This window comes from Coturnix japonica, chromosome 4, assembly GCF_054131305.1.
Source record: "Coturnix japonica strain WE chromosome 4, WE-NBRP24, whole genome shotgun sequence".
Classification (NCBI taxonomy): Eukaryota; Metazoa; Chordata; class Aves; order Galliformes; family Phasianidae; genus Coturnix; species Coturnix japonica.
The window spans coordinates 28298899-28323085 of NC_140666.1; the positions used below are offsets into that span (position 1 = coordinate 28298899).

Below are 24187 nucleotides of genomic sequence, written 5' to 3' on the forward strand. Positions count from 1 at the left end.
GAAAAAAATCAGCTACCAGAAAGCCAGAAGTATTTACAATAACAGAGACAAAGACCTGCCTTTGAGACAAGATGCTCTTCAGGTAGGCATAATGACAAATAACCTCAAGCAAATACATATTAGGCAACATAATAAGGCTACAATTGCTCAGTAGCTCCCAAGTATTAGCATTGTCAGAGACGTCCCTCTTTGAGTTTTCTAGCACTTGAAGTAGCTGTGCATCTGATAATAATGAGCTCAGTAGTACAAAAAAGCTGTATGGCCAGGGGTTACACAAAATAGAATGAGTGAATTTTTTTGCTCTTTTTATGTCTGATAAAAAAAGAAAACCAACAAAATCTATAGAAGTAGAAAGGTTCCTCATTCCCACTTTTCTGTTTTGTGTATACAGAAGTGAGAGACTTCATGCCAGTATAATATATTACTCATTAAAGAATCTTCCTAATAAATAAATTAAATAATGAAGGGGTGGGAAGCTCCTTTACATTTATGAATACAAAGTGAATCAGCAGTAGCATGTTACTATTGATTTCATAATAATCTGCAGTAATTAATTAACTAGTTGGTCAACTGGAAATCAAAAGGGAATTCTTTTGCACACATACATTCAGAAAAGTGACATTAGCATTGGAAGTACTAGAAGTTTCTTTCATTTCGAAGGCTTATACTGGGAAAATAAACCAGTTCCAAATAATTGTGTAGTATGGCTTTCCATGAAGGCAATAAATGAACTGAACAAGCACAAGGAATCTTTTCTTAGCAGAATGTTATGTGTTTCTACCTGACTTCTTTAAATTTATTTTCTTTGCTGAGTAGGCTATCCATTATTTTGACATGTTTTATGGTAAGTAAGAATCCTTGATTGCTTCTGCATACCAAAAAAAAAGAAGTTTCTTCAGTTTTCACATGAAAAACCAACCCTATCCTCAAAAATGCCAGAGGCCATTTAAATGTCATTGCTTCAGAAAGCATTCTGAAAGTGCTCCAAAATGAGCTTTTCTGGAGATGTCAACTCTTGGAAAAAAATAAAAAAGTTTAAAAAATGTGTCTGTCTAGCTACATTATAATCACTTTCATACAGGTTTTATTGTATACATGTGAGAAATAGATTAGATGAGTGCTCAAAGCTATACTATTCCCCCAAGGAAACAGATCTCACATAGAAATGTACAGGTTACCTTGTAAGTAAGATTAATTGGGTTTATTTCAGCTTGGCAGTTTTCTCATTTATAGAAACAGTGGATATAAAAATTGCTGGTTAGTCTGCTGGTTTTCTTTGCTGAAATTTATAATATATTGGCAAAAATGTTGAGATATTGTAAATTGTTTCACAACTTTATCATTTCTGTTTTAAACTCATCTCTAGTATTCTGAAAGCCAAGTAGTGAACCTCTACATTACCTTGTATATGTCAAGGTAATATGGCATTTTGGGAAATTAAGAGAGAAAACGGAGTTCTTTCTGCACTGTGCCATATATTATATAACATTATGGAGACCAGCAAAATTTTGAAGGATTATTTATTACTGTTTAAATTCATAAATTTTGAACTCATTTCAAATGAATCAGAACCATTTCGTGTTTTTTTGATGTTCTTTGCTGGAGAAACTACAGAACTTTTGTGAATTACTTTAACTGGAATATCCACAGTGATGGGCAGCTGCTGCTCCTAGAAAAATGCTCTCAAGTCACGAGTCTCTTATTTTTATTGATTAATTATCAAGCAATCCCAATGATGAACTGCAGGAAAACAAGCAAAGAAACAAATTAAGAAGAAAAGATGTTATGTAGGTTGGTATACATATAAAAGCACACATAATATATTGAATATATTTATATATTTTTAAATACAGTTCTTGCACAGATCCCATTACTGTAGCAGTTATGACTTACTGAGAAATATAAGAGACTGATTTAAGAATCTGTCTTTTATATCAATAATTCAATGCTTATCTTTAATTGTCTAAAGTGAATGAACTACTACTGAAACTTTACTGAAACTATTACTGAAACTTTTAAGACGAGTCTTGAAGCTTTCCAGAAGCAATAATTTGTTACAGAGAAACTGCAGATCCTAAGGAAACATAGCAGCATGGTACAGAGATCGTCTGAGCTAGCTAAGGGGGTGTGTTTCAAGCCATCTCTATGGATTATTGTGTCCACCTACAGCAACAAAATGCTGCCCAGAGGGCAGCCTGATGAATTTCTGATGAAGTGCTGTTCAATGGAATGATGTTTTGTTTCTGGACTGGAGGTATGCACCCACTCACGTTTCTGCCAGTGCTGTCAAGGTACAGTATTTAAGTGACTTATGAAGTTATTGCCAACTGGGATATTTTTGAATTTTATTATTTCATATATAGTCATGTTTTTCCTGTGACACAGTATGCAACAAAATGATAGCACACTAAGTGAAAGAGAATAAAACAATCTCCAAGCCTGGCAATATATTCTCTGAATAAGGATAATATTTGGACTTCAAAATTTCCTGTATTGCCTATTGTTATACCTCGACACCAATATAAATCTTCCAGGAATACAAGAAGGATATAGGCTTATACACTAAGGCTACATTTAAATTAATAAATTTAATCTGCTTAGAAAATTTTACTGAACAGGCTTATATTTTAAGGAATCTTGGAAACTAAGTGTGGCTATTTCTGTTCTAGACTTTGTGATTATTCATCTCATAGCAATCATCAAACATCCAATTGATGGCAATGATTTCTCTGTTATATTTCTAGTGGTTTATTCAGGTTGGTGATTTTCATTTTTACTCATATGATAGAACGTAGAACCATAGGAAGATAAAACGTCTTGGTAGAAAAGGACTATAATGATTGTCTAGGCCAGGCTGCCCAGAGCCACATCCCCATTGGTTTTGAAAGCTTCCAGGGACGGGGCATCTACAATGTCTCTGGGCGACCTGTTCCAGACTGTCACCACCCTCCATGTGAAAAACATCCTCTTAGTATCTAATCTAAACCTGCCCTGTCTTAGTTTAAAACCATGCCTCTCTGTCCTATCACTATTCACCTTCATAAACAGCCATACCCCCTCTTGTTTATATGCTTTATTGTAAATAGTGTCCAGTCTAATATTTTATTCCCTTCTTTTCCACACTAAGTAGTGTACCTACAAAAGGGAGTTGCCAGGCTAGATCTTTCTGTCTCTGGAGTAGTCCATTACCTGTTACCTGGCAATATATTCCACCTCTGACAGAGCAGTTAGGCTATTCTTTTTCTATATGAGATTCTCTTTATACTAATTCAAAAAATATTTCTTTTTATTCCCTTTGTGGTTAATCGTGCTTTAAAATAAATAAATAAATAAATAAAGATAAAAAAAGAAAAAAAATAATAGAAAAAGTTGAACAATTAAGTGTTTTAATTCCAGACTGTGTTTAAGTCTTACCTTTATTGCCCATCCAGAAGTTCCCTTGGCAGTAATGCTTATTCTAGGCTGTATTTAGGCATGAGATGGAAGGAGACTTAATGATTCCATCAAATTTTTACTGCTGACATATGTGAGTGAAGAGGGAAAAAGTTACAGATGAGCCAAGTGTGTAACCTCTCAGATAAAGTGGGTCCATGGTAGGTACAGATTGCTCTACAGAAGTTATGGAAATACGTAAGGAGCGGTTTCCATGTGCTGTGGCACAGGAAAGCTATTTTGTTTATATATTTATTTTTCATTCCATTTCATTAGGCGTGTTTATTCTTTGATATCTAATCTGAAGATGAAAGATCAATAATGTAGCATATTTTTTTTAAAAAAAAACAAACTCAACCAACCAACCAAAACCCTCACTAACCAAAAGTTTACATATTTTATTTTTTTCCTTTGTTTTTCTTATAAGATGATATACCTGTATCAACAGGTAAGAGACGGATATATATATATATGGATAGCTCCCTGGATGAATTCAGTAGATTATTCAAAATATTTTTATCAAATTCTCAACTAACAACAAACAAGAGCACATACATTCATTTTACATCTAGAACAAACCCACAATGAGTGTGTTACATTAATATTCCATGCAGTTTTTATCAAATATCTTATCTTGAAGGTATCTGGATTTGAACCAAAATTCCAGTTTAATCCAGTAAAAGATTTCTCTTAGAGGTAAATTGCATGGATCAAACTTCTTGTCAGAGATCACTAAAGATCAGCTCAAATCCACATTATCTAGTCTCAACTATTTGCAATAATCCAGATTTTTAGATTATAGATGGAATAAATGATGTTGTCTTATATTGTATACTGTTTCTGAGAAAAATTTTCAGGGTAATTAATTCAGTTTATAGTTGAGATGTGGCATGTTTCACTTTTTTTTTTTTCTTTCTTTTTTCCTTTGTTAATGAAGCTTTGCCATGACTAAGATATTCTGGCTTGGCAATTTGATACCTGCAGGAAATACTCCTCTTAGCAGAAAACATCCTGTATCATTTGTTCATCCATATATAGTTTCCAACTTTCCAGGCAGAATAAATGAGACCGTTAGAAATTTGAATTGTTCTGTTACAGACAATTTAACATTTTTAGCATTCTGTTCATATATGGAGTTATTGTAAATGTGGCCCAATAAATAGTACAGTTTGCTTCCTTATGGCTTGTTTGCTGCAGGTTTTATTGATCCTTATACTTGATCTTGAAGCATAGCAGGAAACGATGAGGAAGAACATTAAAAAGGAGAAATGAAAATTTTTAAATTTAAAAGGCATCAAATCTCTTAGCCTGTGAGACTTGAGTCTACAAAAACAAATTTGTATGATGGTAAGACTTTGTCTGGCAACCAATTTAGAGAGCATGAAATGAGTATGAAACAATCTGGAAAAAGAAGGTGTATGGGAAACTGGTAATCACAGCCTGAACCTCTGATTAATCAACTGAGGGAAGTGTCGGGTCAGCTGTGGGAGCACAGGTGAAGGTAATTTAGCTGTGCTCCTGGAAGGGGTGGAGATTGACTCCACCTCTCCTAGACTTCATTTAAGGGCTGACCACCACTAAGGCAGTATCTCTTTTCAGATTGCTCCTTTGTGGATGTTGGATAACCAGCCTCAGCATTTTCCAGCTAGACTGAAGGCATCTGTATTGGTGAGTTTTTCCTATAGGTAACCTTTGGATACCTATTACCACGGTTCTTGTATTATTACCACCATCCTTTTGTTATTTCTACCTTACTGAAGGGATTGCTAACTTGTGCTGCGTTCATCAAGAAATGCACTGACTCGAATAATTATTAATACCTTAAGCATATCAGCTGCAATCTACATATAAGAGATGTTGAAACAGAAGGTATGAGGATGATTGCATGCTGGATTTCCCCTTTCCTCAGCACCTCTCAGACTTGTTAAGTGCACTGCACAAACAGCAGATACTCATCTTTCATCTTTTACTTTTGCTTTTTAATAGGCAAGCCTTATCTAACATACCAAATGATACTTAACCCTGGCTCTGAAGACACAACTTCTCATTGACTTATATGCTTTACTATGAGGTAAGTGTATGATATTGGCCCCATTTTATCACAATTTGTCAAAGTTCATGAAACGTTCATTATTTTGCCTGCTAATTTAGCACAATATGATGTTTGTGTAGTTCAGAAAATTTCAAAGGCTTGCATGGTACTTCATTGGACAGAGTATTTTGTAAAAAATAAACATCATATTAACATAGGTTTTGCAAGTGTTTGCTTAGTGGTTTTGCAATTTGTATCTGATTAGGTATGATTTGAGAAAGATTCAGTATAAGTGTTTTGTCCAAATTCCTGTAGGATCTTTTTGGCAAAGAAAGGGAAAAAAATTAATACTCCATAAGACTGTCAGTATTATTAAGCCATGGAATTGTTCTTTCTTCCTTGTAGTATCTCATTTGATTGACCCTAGTCCTTCCAGCTCCTGTAGGAAGTGAACCTCGGCTTATTCTCTTCAAAGAAGTAACTAGCAATTTATTGAATATGATGGCTGAAATGAATGTAATTATGTAATTAATTGTGTAAGAGTGGGGGAAAAAAAAGCAGAAGAGAGAAATTAAAACACACAACCTTAATATCACATTTTCCTAAGATTAAATTGTTTGGCTTTTTGATATTTCCCTTCCATTTATTTTCAACTAGTGACCTGGAAAATTTCTGAAGATGCAGCTGGCCCACAAGTTACCTTTTCTCATGATTTCTCATGCCATCCTTTACTTAGAGCCTGCTGTTTTGACAGAGCTTCACAGTGCCACCTACTAAGGCCAGGACTGTCTTCATTATAACTGGTGTTGTATGAGCAGAACTTGTAGTAGTGCTGTCCTTTATCATATTTCAGAATAGCTTTTCACTTTACACATTTGTATAGGTCTGTTTTCGCTCCCTGCCATGACATGGTGTGGAACATGGTGTGTGTTTGTTTGTCCTTTTTTCTTGATAGTAGATTGCTTCTGTATGGATTTTTCTTATTGTATGTTTTATTAGTTGTAGATTCTAATTTCTGATCTTCATTTGGTCAGCTGGATAACATTAGCAAAGGACTCATAATAGTATTATGAGCAGAGGACTCAATCTTTTCAGGCTTTTTGTGAATTTCTTTTTAAGGAATGACTTGTAACTTTCTTTCTCAAAAAAGCTTCAAGTAAGAATAGAAAACTTGTGGCTTGAACTCCATACTTTAAGCCATCATACTTTTCAACTGTGGCTTGAACCCCATCTCTCAGTGGACAAACTTTTATGACTGCACTGGAGTTATAACTCTCTGGCTTTATAATCTTCCCCCCCACCCATTTCTGCTGATCAGTGAACAGGGAACAGCTATTTCTTCCTTTTTGAAGTAGCTAACACAATAGAAATGTCAATTACAACCATTTTCCCTATTCAGATTTGAATTATCGCTCTGTGTTGCTTTTTTTTTTTTTTTTTTTTCCCCTGTGTCTTCTTGCAAATATAGACTCAGAACCTCCAGCAGTGTGTCTGAATAAATATAGCATACCTTCTAAGAGTAAAACATATTTTCCTATATAGGAAAAACAATATAGCAAATTCTTAATCTGGACCTTGAAATCTTTTATTTAAAAATAGTCTTGTGATTTTGCTAGTTATATTTTATTAAAATAGCTCTTGATGTTAATTTTTCTTCTTTATTTTGCACAAATTGACTGCAGTTTCTACCGTCTTGTAGTAGCTAGGATGTGAAATACAACTACTTTTGTTCTGCTCTTCTGCCTTCTTTATACTGTCAGCTCTGACACTGCTGTGTATTCACATGTCAATTTTCATTTTGTTATTCAGCTTTGACATAATTTATAATAGGAAAAAAATGATTCTATGACTTTTTTTTTCATCATATAGTGAAAATGAAGTCATTATCCTAAAGCTCTGTTTGAATTTTATATTTCCCTTGTTTCCAGTTTATTGCTCTGTGTGCTGCAGAGTTTTTCTTTCATGAGCTGTGAAGATTAAAATTTACAAAGTGTAAGCATGCCATGATTTTTTTTTTAATGCTTTTTTATGAGTTGTTATTAAAGCATTTAAGTTTTCTCTTTCTATAATACCCGTGCTTGAAGAGTTGGTTGATTTCTTACAATAGATCTAGAATTGAATCCCTGCTAGGGATTAGTGGCAAAGTATCTCAGTACAGGTGTTCAGCTTCTCTACGGAAACTCTCTGTTTCTCTTCTATATCTGCAGTTTTACAAGGAGTTTTTTTTTTCTTGTTGGCTTTACTTAACAGAAATCATCAGGAAAAATAATTATACCTTCTCAGAATAATTTTATTGTTAATTTATCTCTAAAGGAAAAGCAAATATGTTCTTTAATCTTTTCTCTTGTTTTCCCTTTAAAGATGGCCACTAGTCTGAGGTTCTGAGTCTTGCTTGTTTGCCTTAGAAAACAATCTGATATCTTAAAAATGAAATTGTAGGGTAACTTGCAGTTTCTGAGCAAGCCCAACCAGAGCATCTCAAATCACTAATGACACTGCAAACATAGGTCATATTGCCCATAACAAATTATGTTTCAGAGACCAATAGGATAAATCAATTTATTCCAAAAGCACTCTATAAAACTCATTAAAAATGATTGTATCTAACTGGATTATTGTCCTTTCCCATAGCATGTATGTGAGGGGAAAAAAAACCACAAATAGTACAAAAATTTCTCTGCCTAAATACCAAGTACCTTCTGTGTTCACATTACTTGCATTTCATTTCACTAACTGATAATAATATAATCTGAAAAGTATATCCTGCATAATTGTGCCCATGAGTTGAATCTGGCATACGCAGTTACTCTATAACTGGAAATGCCAAAGCACAGATACAAACAACATGTAACATTTTGGACCCCATTCTTTCTGTCATTTTTTCCCCCCACAATATTTTTTTCAAGTCAGGGAATTCTCATCAAGTTTATGCATTATTATTACCCTGATATTAATGCACCCTGGTAAAGTTTCATGTAACATTCTCAGTTATAAAGAGATAAAAATTTCCTTACGAAATAGCCACAAACAGCAGGTCATTTTTTGTGCTGGGCTTAATAAATCAGCAGTATGTTGGTAGCTCTTTTGTGTCATTTACTATGAGAGTCTTTCAACTTTAAGCCTAAAATAAAAAACATCATTTACAGTTGGTTTATTACATGCACACAAAAGTGAGGAAAGAACACACTTTTGTTTTTGGCTTTCTTTTTTATTGGCCCTTCCTATAAATGTATCATTAACTAAGATTTTGATTTGTAGTTCTGCAAGCGAAAGGACAATCAGCATTTCTGTAATTTACTGTACAAAAACAAATTTTAAACTTCATCTGTCAGCAGGACAATTCTGGAACGGATTTGTGCTTTTGTATATGCATCTAAGTCATTCAAAGTTCAGATGAGGCTACATGAGATGATGTGCAAAAATCAATATAGGGCTAACTTACAACTGCAGATAAAATACATTAGGTAAAAGATGACCAAAATTTGTTTGCAATTAGGGAGAGGGCTGTCATGTTTTCTGTGATATGATTTATTGATTGGTGAAACTACTTTTTTCTTTCAATGTTCAGGGTTAGATGCAGAACTTTTATTGGAGTTTGTGTCTAAACTAGCTGATTATTTAGAAATTTTTATTTTATCATTCATCTATGAACTCTCTGGAAAGACTTTGCTAAAACAGCAGTATATTGGTTAGTATACTGAAAGTAAATTACGCTGTGGAAGTAGGTATTTTATGTTAGGTATTTGCTATTACACTTTTAAATCAAATGGCATTCTAATTAGAGAGTGGTAGAAATTTCTCACTGCAATCCACCAGCAGTGCCAAAACCAATTAGCAAACACTACTTCTTGTAATTAATTTTCTTCCATGTTTTATGCCTTTATCCAGAATTTATCCTTGTGAGACTTCCTAGGAATGTGCTTCCAAAGAGAAGACAGTTTTATGTGTGCTTGTGTGTGTTTTGGGATGAATGAGGGATAGAGGATAGAGAAGAGTAAAAATAGATGAGATCAGTATGGCTAGGGAATGCTAAAGGATTTCATATCCATTTTTGCACTGTAAATACTGCAGTAGACACTGTAAATAGCTATCTATCTGCAAATTACATAGTGGACGGCTCCTTGAAATCTCTTGTCCTTCACTACTCTGCCTTGTTTGTAAGCTCTAATCATTTGTTATGGAAGCAGCTGTCATGACTGCTGTAGGGTAGGAAAATCTGCAAATCAAACGGTGCTATTTAATGCTCTTCTGAACTTTAGGTCTGGTTCTTTCCCTCCCCCCCCCCCCGCCAACACAGAACTCTTTAAATATGGAGGGTAGTACCAGATGGAAAATTCTGCTGGAAAAAAAAAAGCCAGGAAAATACTTGAAAAAGAAACAAAACTGTAGTAGATTTAATCAGAATGGAAAGGAAATAAAGAGATACGTAGAAAGTCTAAAGACTAAAAATCTGAGAGGAAAGGGACCTATAGAAGAACTGCCATCTATAATGCCTAGGTAATAGAGGAATTTTCTCTGTGCTGATGTTTTGAAGGTGTCTCACCATCAAAGGTTTTCTCAACAGGCTAGGCAATCTGACAGGAAGGAAATAAACTACCATTAAACTAGAGGTGCAGCACAGCAATCTTTGTAAACAATTTCCCTTATCAACGCTTTAATATTATTAATGAGCTGTGAAGGGGAGGTAGGGGAGTAGGCCAAAATATTTGACATAATTTAACTAAGAAATTCTGTCTTTCATTGTTCTGATCTGTCCTTCAAAATAAAACTGTGAAGACAGACGTAGACAGCTTTTGAAAGGTAAGTTTTAAATACTTACTGTATTTTTAAGAACAAAGCAATGACTAGTTTAGACCTGCCAACCTATACAGAAAATATCTTGTGTGGGGTTTGGGGCCAGTTGGGGTGTTCATTGTGTTCTGCATGCAAAAGCTCTTTGATTGTTCCCCAGATCTTGTACTACTGTGTAATTTGCTTTGAAAAAGAATACCTATTATTTAGAATGAAAGCATACTGGATGCTTATGAGAAATTTCTAAAGTTAGTTTTCCTAGAAGGAAAAAGCACAAGTATTTGTAAATTGCTTAAATATGAACTGATTGGATACTAGATTTCCTTATCATATCAGATAGAATCAGTCTTTCATAAATCAACAAATTAAAGCAAGGAAAAAAAACAACTGTTAGAGCAGAGTGGTGTATTTTACATATGAACCAATACTGTTAACTTTGCAGACAGTACTGATCAAGATGCTTGTACTTTCCAGTTAGGTGGAAAAAGCCCTTATTATACTGTTCGGTACCTAGCAGAGGTACACATGACAGCTAATTTTAAACTATTAAATTTGTGGTAGCAGGATGTTCTGTCCTGGATAGTTTTCCTTGCTGAGAAGCAAGGCAGATTCATTTGAACTCAGTACTGTACTGCTACTGGTTCATGCTGCTATGGAAGGCATCCCTGGAGCCTTTACAGGACTGTAAACCGGATAATTCTGTTCTTTATTCCTGGCCTGAACAACCTGCCTTTTGACGGATTGTTTGATAAAGGGAAAACATAACATTGCTAGAAGAGTACAAAATCACTCTCTAGCAAAAGAATAACCAAGTTTTATATGCCTGCTATGGGTGGATTTTGAAAGTATTCTAGAAGGGTCCCAGTTTCAATTGCTGGTTAAATTACAGGCAAATGCATTTTCTCTTCCTGATCCAGCCAGGGCTGATCAGATGATGGATGATGACTGATAATGATGCATTGGCAGAAATTAGTGCACAGATGCATACAGTAAAGCAAGAAAACAGCTTCCCTCACTACTTGTCTCTGTAGTAAGTTACCAGATTACCTTTTAAATAAATAAATAAAATCAGACATCTGTTCAAAATAACTAGGGGAGAAAAGTGGTCTAGGTAAAAATCCAGCATAAGGACCTTTACAAATCTTGCTACAAGAAAGTGTGGCAAAAGAAAGTGATGACAGTGCATTTGAATGGGAGCTGTTATAACTATTCCTCTTGTCCAATACTACCCTCATAATCAGCCATATCCCGTCCTGTTTATATGCTCCGTTCAAGTACTGGTAGGCCACAATGAGGTCTCTCTCATTGGAGGAGCCTTCTTTTCTCCAAGCTAAAAAAGCCCAGCTCCCTCAACCTTCCTTCACAGGAGAGTTGCTCCAGCCCTCTGATCATCTTAGTGGTTCTCTGGACTCATTCCAAGAGCTCCACATATTTGTTGTACTGGGCACAGTACTCCAGATGGGGCCTCACAAGAGTGTAGTAGAGGGGGACAATCACCCCCTGACCGTGGCCACTCTTCTTTTGATGCAGCCCAGAACATAGTTGGTCTTTTGGGCAGCAGGCACACACTTCTGGCTCATGTCCAGCTTCTCATCCATCAGGGCCCTCAATTCCTTCTCCACAGAACTGCTCCCAAGGGATTCTTCATTCTGTACAGATTCCTGAGATTGCCCTGGCCCAAGCTCGGTACCTTGCACAATACATGTGATAGGCCTAAATAACACTGCTCATGTACTGGAATTTCTTTTCACATATTCTGATTTTTAGAACAATGTTTTCAAGGGTCTCTGTACTGTTTTTCTCTCTTATACAGCAAGACTTGCATTGTGTAAAGTTTATACTATAAGAAAAACATAGGTGCTAATTTGAAATTTGTTTCTCCTGTGAACAGAAAAGTAAATTAACGTTAATTAACTGTTTTTGTGCATGTAACATTTTAGCATTTTTTCTAATCGCTTGTTTTGCAATGTGAAATGAAATAATTTCTGCTTTGAATCACCTCACATATGCATTTCAAGGGCTGTGTTCTTCTTCCATTTCAGAATAACTTTTATGTTATCTTAAGTAAATGAGAAAATGCTTGATCAATGGTAATTATTAACTGGAATATAACTTCAGATAGAACAAAAAATGGTGGTGTGTACAAGTATTTTCTGGGCAGGACAGAGCTTTTGCAGTCACTTTGCAATATTGAGAATAACACCATTTTAGGACCATGAACCAAATCTCCAAATTCATTAAAATATGTCTCAGTGTTTTCTAGTCCATAAATGTTAACTACTGGACCAAGAAAAGCATATATATGAAAAAACAGTTTGTTGGCTTAGTTCCTGGAATCTCATTTTTGCTTTCTGCTCTTCATGGTGTATTGGATTTACATTATGCTCGTGCATAGTTTAGACTATTAAGCTGAGTAGAATGACTTCTACACATCAGTATGTATGACCTGTTATTGTGCATAATTTGAAACTGTTAAAAGCCCTTCATATAAATCAGTGGGGGAAAAAAAGTAAACACTAATAAATTATGTCATTATGTATTCTGATGGTAGAAAAGACTAGTGGTTTTTGATATACTTGGGTATAAATAATACTTTTTACTTCAGTAGAATATTTTTAAGTAGCTGTTTTATATTTGGATATTATGTCTTCTCCCTCCTCTAAAAACATTCTTATTATATTATAATATTTTCAGTATATAAAAATGAAAGTAACAAAAAAGGGAGGGTTCCACCCCTCCCCCCCCCCCCCATTAAGGGTTAGAATTTGTATTAAAACCAAACAACACTACACAAAGGCCACAGAAGACTTCTTCTAAATTATGCCATAAAGAAAAGGGGTTTTATCCTAATTTATGAGCCCTTATTTTAATTCAGTAGATGAATGGAAATGAGAACCGAATGTCTATGACGTTAATTGGGTTTCCTTGAGGGAGAGTAAGGATTGGATCAAGTTCTCTGTCAGAGAGGAAAGAAGTCAAAAAGTCCAAAAAGTTTTTGCTTAATTCTTATATTTAACTAAGCATAAATACGATAAGTACAATACAACAGAATTTTGATCAAATCTGATTGTAGGAATAAAATAGAAGATAGATATTTATTTTTGTCTTCAATGTATCACCTGAGACATGATAAAGCATTATCTACTGTAATTTTGATTTCTGTACTGGGCAGTCTTACATGAAATTATTGACATTCATGTGAAGATGGCTCTGTGTTTATGATCATGAAAGAATCAGTTAAAGTTGTACTTTAACTGTGGTTGATATCAAAGCATCTGCTCTGCAAGATAATTATTACTATCAATCCTTAATTGACTGCATTCTTGCAATAACATTAATAATTTCCATGGAAAAAAAAATAAATAAAATGCTTAGACTAATGTGAATTTCCAGTTCCTAATATATCATTGCACCAGAGGAAAGAAAGAACGGGAAGTGAACTATGTGACCAATTTCATTAGGATATGCTGCATCGTTCAAGAACTAGCAATGATTCCTCTGGAGAATAGTAATGGTTTTACTGCACTGTAGACTTGATTTCAGCTAGGTCAGAAAAATCAACATCTTACTCCCATAGCCCTCACCACTTTTCTAGGTTTTTGGAATTAATCTTCTTGTCAGATTAGAAAAAATCAGAAAATACTTTAATATTACAGTTGCTACAGTGATAATAAAGGAATGTAACCCTGCTCTTTCATTTCCCTAAATGATTTGCTGAAACACAGTTTTAATGACAAATATGCCAGAAGGAATCTGTTTTGTTTCTTGTTTGGTTGGTTTTTAGTCAAATTGGAATTCTTTCTTCCTGATGTAGATTTTTCAGCCCATTTGAAGGAGCTCTCAGACGTTTTCTGAAAGGATTCCCTCTTTTAATTTGCTATCTCTTTTAGAGATGGACTGGTTGTTATACAGCTGGCACTGTTATTGCAGTCCCATTTTTAGTAATCTACAGCAGCCATCTGTGCAACCTGAAATCCCTACCAGACAAATTGAAGCATTTTTATAGTCCAACATTGTATACTTATGGTTTGAGGTGGATTAGGGTTTAGGATTTAATGGGAATCTAAAATTATACTATTACAAAAATAATGGCTTTAGGGTTACTACTTCCATGTATCAAAAGAATGTTCCAGTTCTGCTCATTAACCATATTAAGTATTCTTAAACTAATCTAATTTTATTGAGAATATTTTGACAGATAACAAATTATTACAATACAGTGGTTTTCTAGGCATCTTTAAAAGCAGTTTTATAATTTCATGTAGTCAAATACTCAGTCAATTCAATATGAAAGTTTATTTATCTTGAAATAAATGCTGTTTTATAGGGAAAAGGAATGTTCAATTCTCTGTATCACATATGAAGCTGTTTGGACAGCATGGCATTGTAATTGGTAAGTATTTTCCCCAAGAAATTTTACTTCCTTTCATTTAGGCATGAAGAATACAAAAACAGTTGAAAGAGACTAAGCTTATTACGTTGGACTTCATTTTCTTCTTTTTTTTTCTTCTTTTCAGCATCACTGTTTTTTCTAAAATATAATTAACTGGACTGTTCTTCCTTTTCCTCCTACTATTATTATGATGGCTTTTTTTTTTTTTTAAATCATGTCTTTACCATCCTGTCAAACTAAGTGCATTTTGCCTAGAGGTGAGGTTTGCCACTAAATATGAGCAACAAGCTGCATTCTGTTTGTTGAGACATGCTGCCAAAACAGCATAAAACATAGTTAGGTATGCTGTCTGCCTGACAAAAAGCTGCAGATTTAGAGGACCATGATATATTATTCTTAGTGACGCTACTGCTGATACTAAAAAGCAATGAGATTTTCAGTGGAGATTTATCTTAATTAGTTACTGAACTCCAGTTTTAACTAAATTCTGAGTTTATCTTGATCAAAATGAGTTTTCTTTTGCTCAGATCAATGAGTCATGCCCAAAGTGGGCAAAACCATTAAAATCATTTTTGGAACATTTTTCTGCACTGTCTGACGATAACAAGCTTTGTGTCTACAGCTTCCCTTAGGGAAAGTCAATAAATGACCAGGGAAATTATCCTTGCCCCTTTCCTGTGTTTCCTTGCCCTGTCTCAGAGCCTCACAGCACAGATTCCTCAGGGCAAGAATTGTAAAATAGGAAATACATGGTGTCATAATTTTTTCTACTTAAGTTCATAAAGGAAAAATGTGTTTGCTTGTTTTTTTTTCTCCTGACATGCTAGTTACCTTTTGGTGCTTCTGGTTTCAGTATTGTCTTTTATACATCTTCTGTGCAGATCTTGAAGAGCACTCTCTGAATTTGAGGAAAAGCAAAAAAAATTTAAAAAAATTCCTATGTATTTGAGTTGTGGCTTAGATTTAAATATTGCTAGAATTCCAGAAGTACATTGAAAAGTAACAGATGATAGCTATATCTGGGTGAAGTATTGGTGAATACTTTTTTGTTAAGCTTTGCATCTGTGTTTTTTTTCTGTTCATTTTTTAAGTACCTAAAATTATTTTTTTTTCACATAATAATGAACTCAGAAATTATTTTTTTATGATGTTGCTTGTTGTACTTCATACTATAGTAATATGTCATGCATGGACTTTTGCTTGTGTCTAGATTACACCAAAATGATTGTTAATACATTGCATGAAGATCAATTCTCAGAATTCTCTTCTTTTGGAGCTTGACCATAAAAAAAGGAGAATATTGACAGCTGAAGATGTCACCGCAAGCAGAAAATCCTAAGTCTACTTTCACTGTAAGGGATATAATTTTTAGGAGACTGTTAAAATTATATATATATTTTTTTCTTTTTTTGTTCCCCCTTCAGGGTGAAAATGAGAATGAACTATGAAATAGTTAGTGTTCACAGAGTGTGATGATGTGGTCTACACTATGCCACAATAGAAGTATTAAGGATGTTTTCTCTCATTAGTGCCTAACTTTCTCAAACTCGCTGGTTTACATTTAAAAATGAAATGTCTCTTTTAAAAATGCTGCTCTTATAGCAAAGTAGAAATCCTATATATGCCATATAAATCACATTGGAATGCCAGATTAGAGCAATCCTTAAAATTGTCTAAAAAAGTCTGGCTGCTTATTGAAACACTGAGCCACAGGAGGTATGCTGTTAATCCTGTCATGATCTCAAATGCTGTGCATTTGCAAAAGTGTAGTCCGATCATAGTGCCTCTGCTAGAGAGATATTAACAGTCCGTGCAATTATAAGTTGTTTAATCCTTATGATGTCACTTACTTTAATTCTTATAAAATGTCATCATATTTGAGGATTACAATAGAGTTCTAATAACATCTAGAGCATAAACTGAGCCTTGTATTTAATCATAAAATATTGCTTGTAACTACTATTATAGTATCTCGGTGCCAAAGTGGAAAACTTTGTCTGTATTGCTTTGCTTGCTTACACACCTGCACATATTTGCAAAGTCACCTATGTGACTGGATGGCTCCACCTCTCCTAGACCCCATTTAAGGCTACCAGTAGGGAAGGATCTCTTTTTGGAGATCTCCCCGTTGTGGAGTCTTTCATTGTGAGCCTGAGTCTTTGAATACAGATGAGCATTCTTTCTCTGTTTCTTTCCATTTCTCCACAATATTACTTCCACCTGTAATAACAGCAGTATAATGCAGAATAACTTCATCAGATAATTCTGATCTACTGTTAAGACATGAAATCTAATTTAAAATTAATGGACTGTTTATTAGAGATTCATATCTTTACAGTTTTCAATATTGAAATATTTGTGGTAAAAAAGATAAAAAGTAAATCATACTGTTTCCAAAGATTATGGTTTTACATGTTCTGGGAATTATAAGCATTATTTATAGGACACATTCCCATTTATTTATTAAATGATTCTAGAAATAATATTTTACAGAGCAACAGAATCATACAGTTTAGCACTAAGGTGACCTTCATCTGAAATGTACACATAAATATCCTTGTTTGTTTATAAGTATAACCATTATTATTTAGCTGCATGAAATAATTATTTTTATTTACCCAATAAATATTTCTGGTCCACTCAAATAATTCATGCTGTATTTCATCCAGCATTAATTGACAGTGATAAACCCCATAGAATCTAAGCCATTCAGTATAGTCACGTCTTTAATGCTTTGATGACAAAATATTGAAATAGCAAAGAAATAAATTCTTCTAACTAAGGTCATCTTTCCAAAGTTTCCTTCTCATACAGTTCATTATACTTTAATGTGTTCATCGCTTTCATTTTTTTTTCCCTGGCTATTTTGATGACATTTACTTAAGTTCTTATTTCACCATAGAACAACAAAATTTATGATCATTGTTTATGTTGTATATTTCACTGTAATCCACTTCTGTTTTCTTAATTTGTTGCTCAGATTATGATTTTGTCAGGAAAATAAAATACTAAGTCATAAAAAGGAATTACGTTGTAGCTCCAGAAAGTGTTAATCATTAGATGGTTGGGGAGATTAGGAATGGATAGGTGACTAGAGTTTGTTATTATGCAAATGAATGAGAATGGAAAGGAAAAAGACAAAAAGCCAAACAACAAGCACAAGAGTGTGATACATCCTGAAATGATTCTTCCTTACCAGTACTGTTCTCCCTATCCCATATCAATTGTCGTGTGAAAACACTGCAAATGTACTTTCCCTGAAGCAAATTACATAGATTACTGAAGCTGTATATTGAGTGTTATTATTTGGAACCGCTAAGATAAAAGTTGCTACTACCTGTTATACTGGTATAACATAAGAATTAATTCATTGTCTTTGGAGAGATTCTAACAGGAAATAATTTAAAACCTTTCTTTTCCTCCTTTAGAAAATGCTACTTGATTGAGCCTTCAGGTGGTAACTAGTTGTCTTTTTTTTTAAAAAAAAAATTAAAAAAAAAAAATTTTAATGTATCGTCTGTTAATACAGCCCACCTGATCAAGGGAAGCCTGTTGAAGAGCTCTTCTTGCTTCAGCTACAAGAAGTACAGTACTTGCAGGCTCTTGTCCAGATGGGGAATTGCAGATACATGGATGTCTGCTAGAAAAACAAGACAGTGGGCTGCAAGCAATGCAGAGGTTCCTAAAGTACACTGGGAATAACTTCTGGTATGGGTACTGGGCAGGCTAACTAAAAGTGAAATGTTACTAGACCTGGTGCCCACCAGTACAGAGGAGATCATTAAAAGTGTTAAGACTGGAGGCACTCCAGGTTGTAGTTGAATTCATGATCTTGGAGAATACGGGCCTAGTAAAAAACCAAGGTATGGAGCTTGAACTTCAGAGAGTGAATATCTATTTGTTTAAGGAATTTTTGGACCTGATTCCCTGGGAAATAATAGGGACATAAGGATGCAACAGGGCTGGCAGCAATTTAAATATTGAAGAAACTGAACTCTGTTTTATATTCAGTCTCAGATGAAGTTCTAAAGCAGCTTGTAGTCAGTGTGTTGCATAGCTTGAATATCCACAAAAAGTCATGCAGAAACTTACCAACTACCCATACTAAAAACATCTATATACATTTTTCAACAGAAGTGAAATTTGAATCCTTGTGTTTTGCTTCTACAGAGCAGGTTGATTCTGCAAAATAGTTCAAAAAATGTGCTGCACTGTAAGCTATTAGCAATGAACCTACCCTGTACTCACTCTTCTAGTTCTCTGTTCTCATTCATCCTTCTCCCTCTGTTAGTAGAGCTGAATTAAGAATACAGTTGAAAAAAAGCAGCCTCCTAGCAAAAGCTCATTATTTGAATAAGGCTAACAAGGTATAGTAACAAGAATTAGCAGTTATTTGAGCAGTGCAGGCTAAAGAAGGCCTCTTTATCAAAACAAATATGTACTATATGAAATTGTTCTCTTTACAAATGAAGTAAGAACCTGTCAGTATTTGCACTTAAACCAGATGCAAATGATAGCACTATCATTTTATTCAGTACTAAAATGAAGCATATTTAATTGTGCATTGAAGTGCAGTAAGATTTAGTAGAAGATGATCATAATACAGTCAACACTTCAAAGCCATAGTTAATAAAGAGAATTAAGGTCAAAATCTCTTTACCTCTTATTCTAGTGAAATTTGTTGATTTATGCATAGTGATAATACTCAAAGAAGTAAAGAAGTAAAAAAGACTTGGATTTGTATTTTCTCATGTAAGTGAATAAAAGAATGATCTATCCAGCATGACACAGGAAATAGTTTAGCACTGAATACTAATAAAAATAGTCAAGCAACTATAAACTGTAAAGAACTGTCTGTGGACCCAGACACTGAAGTAATTACAGAAAGGGAAAATTCTATTAAACAAGGAATTGTCTTCCTCATTCTGATACTGAAGAAACCTGCATGTTTTATAGTTCTGGCATGCCCATAATTTAAGCCCCCTTTCTTTTCTTGTAATCTTGTTAAGCCTTTAGTGCTCATCTTCCGTTTCTAATTCATTCAATTTAGGTTATTGCATAATGGCAACAAATAGATAACAAATAAAGCAGAATTACACTCACTACATTTTATTCCCATTTTGCATATTTAGGGCCTTTAGTTTCTGACTCTTTTCCAGTAGAAATTTGCTCTTGCTTTAATGAAATTATTTTTTTTCCTGCTTTTTTGAAAGCAATCAAACAAGGATTTTGCAAGTTCGCTATAGGATTTAATTTATCTTTCGGAACTTCTGTTCTGGGTTAGAGCTGACATATCTCACCAATTACAGGCAACTGTCACATGAAGTATGTTGTTGAGGCTTCACTTCAACATGCTTCATCTTAGCTTTCTGATTCTTCTGAAAGAAATTTGAAGGCAAAGTACTGTTCATAACCTGTTATTTTCACTGTCTGTTATACTTGTGGATGACCTTTACTAACTTGATATAAATCTAATTATTAGCAAACAAGACTTGAACATTAGTAGTGATAAAGACAGCTGATGTGAAGTTTTCTGCTTTCAGCACCCATGTTAACCCAAATTACTCTTTGCACATAGCTTGGATATTTCATGACTTAGTGTGTTAACGGTGCTGACGTTGTCTTAGATATCCCGAAATAAAACTACATTCTAATATTAAGTACAAAAAGCTGCATGAAGAGGTACATCCTGTTTCTAGCTCTTTGAAGATTTAGGAGTAAGCCTATAGGCAGTCATGCTCACATTGTAGTCCACAAAAAACCCATCTTTCTCCTTCAGAAATAGACTGAAGCAGGGATAGAAAGGAGAAAGAAGCTGAAGGGGAAGATCATTGGCTTTCTTTTAAAATGGATGATCCTTAACTGCTTTTTCTTTTACTTAGAAACCCTGAACTTAGGATGCAAATTGAAATAGTAAGCAACAGAAGATCAATACTCTTCCTTGTGTGAAGGCATTCAAACTCAGATTTCTAAAGCAAGACCAGAAAGAACGCTAATACCTTTGTACCTGAATGAGAAAGAGCACAACTACAAAAAATACCAATGATCCTGGTCATTAGATAGAGAGAGATGAGATCAATGCATGTTGCAACTGTCTCAAATTAAAAGAAGTACAGGGAGTGTGAACTTTGAAAACTATCTGCATAAAATCTGACTGGAAGAAAGCTAAAATTTATGGGATTAGTGGAATTAGCATAAAGAAAAAAGGATTTACAGATACAGTGTAGGTTATGCAAACTAATAATCCACTATTTCTGCAACATTTTGGCCCAGGAAGCTGTAAGGAAGATGGAATTTAAAAAACAAACAACCAACAAACCTGGACAATGCAGGTAGAGCACCCAAAATTTTTGAGGATTTTTTATATCAGCTATGCAGTGTTTAGGTTATTCCAAGATGATCTAGAGGAAAGTTATTATTTTCTTGATATTACACCCAATAATCAAAGCAAACTTGTGTTAAGGCCATCACCTGGCAATTCCACTGCAACACCTAATGCATATGATATGTTGATATGTTCAAATATATGTTTTGGTAGAACAATAAACATATGTTATTTTGCTAGCAGAAAATATAAAAGGACTAGAACAAATGAGAAGCATTTTTTTTCCCCATTGTTAATTTAGTATTACTGTCATGGTGACCTCCTAGTCAAACATTTACTATAGTTTTACTATACAGACTGCTTCTGGAATTCTTTTCATATGCTACTTGTGCTGTGTTTTTACATTATTTGCCTTGTAAAGCACCCTCAAAGATCTACAGTTATGAAGCAGTATTTCTAATTTTCTGGGGATAAGTGGGGAACCATAACCCTTTTAGTTCAAGCAATTTGGCTTCTGAAATCCTTCAGAGCTATGATCTTCCTTGCTTTCTCAGCATGGAAAATTTTATAATCTCATAAAATACTACTGTATATGAGTATGATTAGTGTAGTAGTTGTCAAAATCTAGACAACTATAACAATATAGAATATGGCAAGAAACGAGTAGAAACAAGTCAAGAAAAGAAACTTCTTTCCTCTTTAATCTGATCAAACATTCAAAATATTTTTCTATTTCTGCAGGACTTGAATTTATTTTCCAGTTGACCTTTACAGCATTCCCTTAGGATGTGTGGGAAGTTCCTTTCTGATTAGATTCTAATACCATCAGTGTTCAACAAGAACAAGATGCACAGAAGATATTGTCAGGTTATAATTTTGCCAACTCCTTTTTGATTATAAGTCTGTGAGTAGCAGCATCCTGTTCCACATAGTTAACAATTGTTCTCACATCTCCCAAATGCATAAGAAGCAACAACACAAGTTCCATTTGCAGTAATTGTGGAGAGGATAAACAGATAGAAAGTTCAAGAAGGAACTCATTCAAAAGGCAATTGTCTTCCTGCACTATCTGCTTACTTCTTTTACTTACATTTTTGTTTTTGTTTTTTTTTTTTAAACTGGGAAGGACAGAAAGTTTTAACACAGAAAACAGAATTTCAATATGAAACTCTAGGAGCGTTCATATGTGAATTTCTCTCTGGAAGTGAATAAGACAAGAAAGAGCATAATTATACGGAAACTTGATAATTACTATATTGAAGAAAGCATTTTCACATTTGTCTTTCTATTTATTCAGAGAAATTGCCCCTGTTTCTTGTCTGAGGCTTATGTCTCTGTTTTCAAATATTAGTTTGTGCAATCTGTCCCTCGGACATAAACTTTCTGTTTATGTGAGGCATCTGAGCACTGATGCTGGGACTGAAAAAGTTATTAGAACTGCTAATTTATAATTTGCCTTCTAAATATACATAATCTGCAGGTAATATTGACTTTAGCGGGTAATTTCTCTTGTATCTCTGCTATACACACCACTGCACAGTAGATGTGTGCTGTAACTTGTTCATAGGTTAGAAAGAAATAAGGGTGGATTATTCTGATATAATACAAACTTTTTCCATTAGTTTTACCTGTAAAAATCAAAATAGCATTTTTTTCACACAGTCACCCTGTAAGGTGAGAATAATACAAGGATGGTGGTTGTAAGGTAGAAATAATACCAAGATGGTAATAATACAAGAATGATGGTGATAGAATCGAAAAGGTTATCTATAGGAAAAACTCACCAATATGGATGCCTTCAGTCTAGCTGGAAAATGCTGAGGCTGGTTATTCGATCTCCACAAAGGAGCAATCTCAAAGACCTCCATCCCTTCCAGGAGCACAGCTGAACTACCCTCACCTGTGCTTTCACAGCTGACCCAACACTTGCCTCAGCTGATTAATCAGAGGTTCAGGTTGTGATAACCTGTTTCCCACGCACACCCTCTTATGTTAGTTGTTTTGTTCTTGTTGAATGTTTTCCCCCATTAATAATACCTATAATTCAAAAAAACAATTTCATCTTGGCTTTGGTAAAAAGTATCATTGTAATGCCAACGTCACCAGAGAGTATGTTTTATTCGTGAAGATAAGTAAAGAACAAGTATACATGGAACTATAAAAGGTCACAATTAATACACAGAAACATAGCTGAAAATACTGAAATAACATATACATTTTAATTATATCAATAAATATATTAGGTTTTGTTTGTTTGTTTGTTTGTTTTGTTTTTTGTTTTTTGGTTTTTTTTTTGTAAAGTAATAAATAAGGCTGATATATCAATATGATATTGCCTTTGAATTCATATATTTAGCTTGGTGTCACTGCAGATTTAGAGAAAAACACCCAGGGATAGCAAGACTGACTACACAAGGTGCACTGAATGAGCAAGACCACACAAGGGAGAATGGAGCAGGAAGGGGCAGAAATTTGAATACAATAGGCTGGGTTTAGTTCTGACAAGGACCAATGCTTCTGTGTGCTACAGAACTCTCTTTTCTGGGTCTGAAATCAAGGGTGATCAATCTCATGCTGTGCCTTGATTATGTTTACTGTGAACAGGAGTTGACAGAACATAGTAACCACTCACTTAAATCTTTAATTTCAGGGCAATATGTTAGAAAAAAAGTGATTTGTAGCTGCAGGGTTTTTTTGGTTAGGAAATAGTATTTAAATAGTAGGTCTTCTAGTTGTGGCTCAAAAATTAAGACTATTTAGACTACATTTATACTAAATGGAAAATGTCTTGTAGTTAAAATTGTGCTGTTGCATAAAATCACATCCAAATTATTGTTATTCTGATTGTAAAGTACTTTCTGTAACTGCAGTTGTATAATAAAGTGAAGATTAGTATACTGCACTTATGAGGCTCATACTGTAATCGTAAAGAAAAACGACTTACCTTGCATTCAGCCTAACACTTTCTAACAGGGTCATTTGCATTTATGAAGTCAAACTCAAACTGTGGAAGTTTAGGCATTTTGGAAAACGTGAACCTGAAATTAAAACAGTTAAATTGGTTGAGGTGTTCTAAATTGAGATTTATATCCAGGCAGTCTCAAATCAAGTGTGTGTGTATATATATTCCTATATATTTATTCAACCCTCTTTATGCCTTTTCCATTCAGAACTGTGCTGCTTCCTGCGATATGTATGTATACATGTATGCACA

The 24187-nt window shown here is 34.3% G+C and overlaps 2 long non-coding RNA genes across 6 annotated transcripts in view; one reads left to right on the plus strand and one right to left on the minus strand.

Annotated features, from left to right (window-relative positions):
* Window positions 1-22858, minus strand: part of LOC146761009 (uncharacterized) — a 38138-nt gene extending 15280 nt beyond the window's left edge. Inside the window, exons 1-3 of one of the 2 annotated variants that reach the window (XR_014945738.1) lie at window positions 22758-22858; window positions 15480-15546; window positions 1538-1740 (exon numbers count right to left, since the gene is read on the minus strand). This is a non-coding gene — a long non-coding RNA (uncharacterized LOC146761009). Of the gene's footprint in view, window positions 1-1537; window positions 1741-15479; window positions 15547-22757 lie in introns of those variants that run through there. The other variant, XR_014945737.1, reaches the window with a different exon arrangement.
* On the plus strand, window positions 4276-17296 carry LOC107312969 (uncharacterized). 4 transcript variants are annotated; one of them, XR_001554704.2, is made up of 6 exons: window positions 4291-5100; window positions 5193-5301; window positions 5419-5503; window positions 10241-10264; window positions 14583-14648; window positions 15859-17296. It is a non-coding gene; the product is annotated as an uncharacterized LOC107312969 (long non-coding RNA). The 4 variants fall into 4 exon arrangements; XR_014945735.1 differs by lacking the exon at window positions 5193-5301 and having other exon boundaries at window positions 4276-5100; XR_001554705.2 differs by lacking the exon at window positions 10241-10264 and having other exon boundaries at window positions 4295-5100.
* Window positions 22859-24187: the final 1329 nt, after the last annotated feature.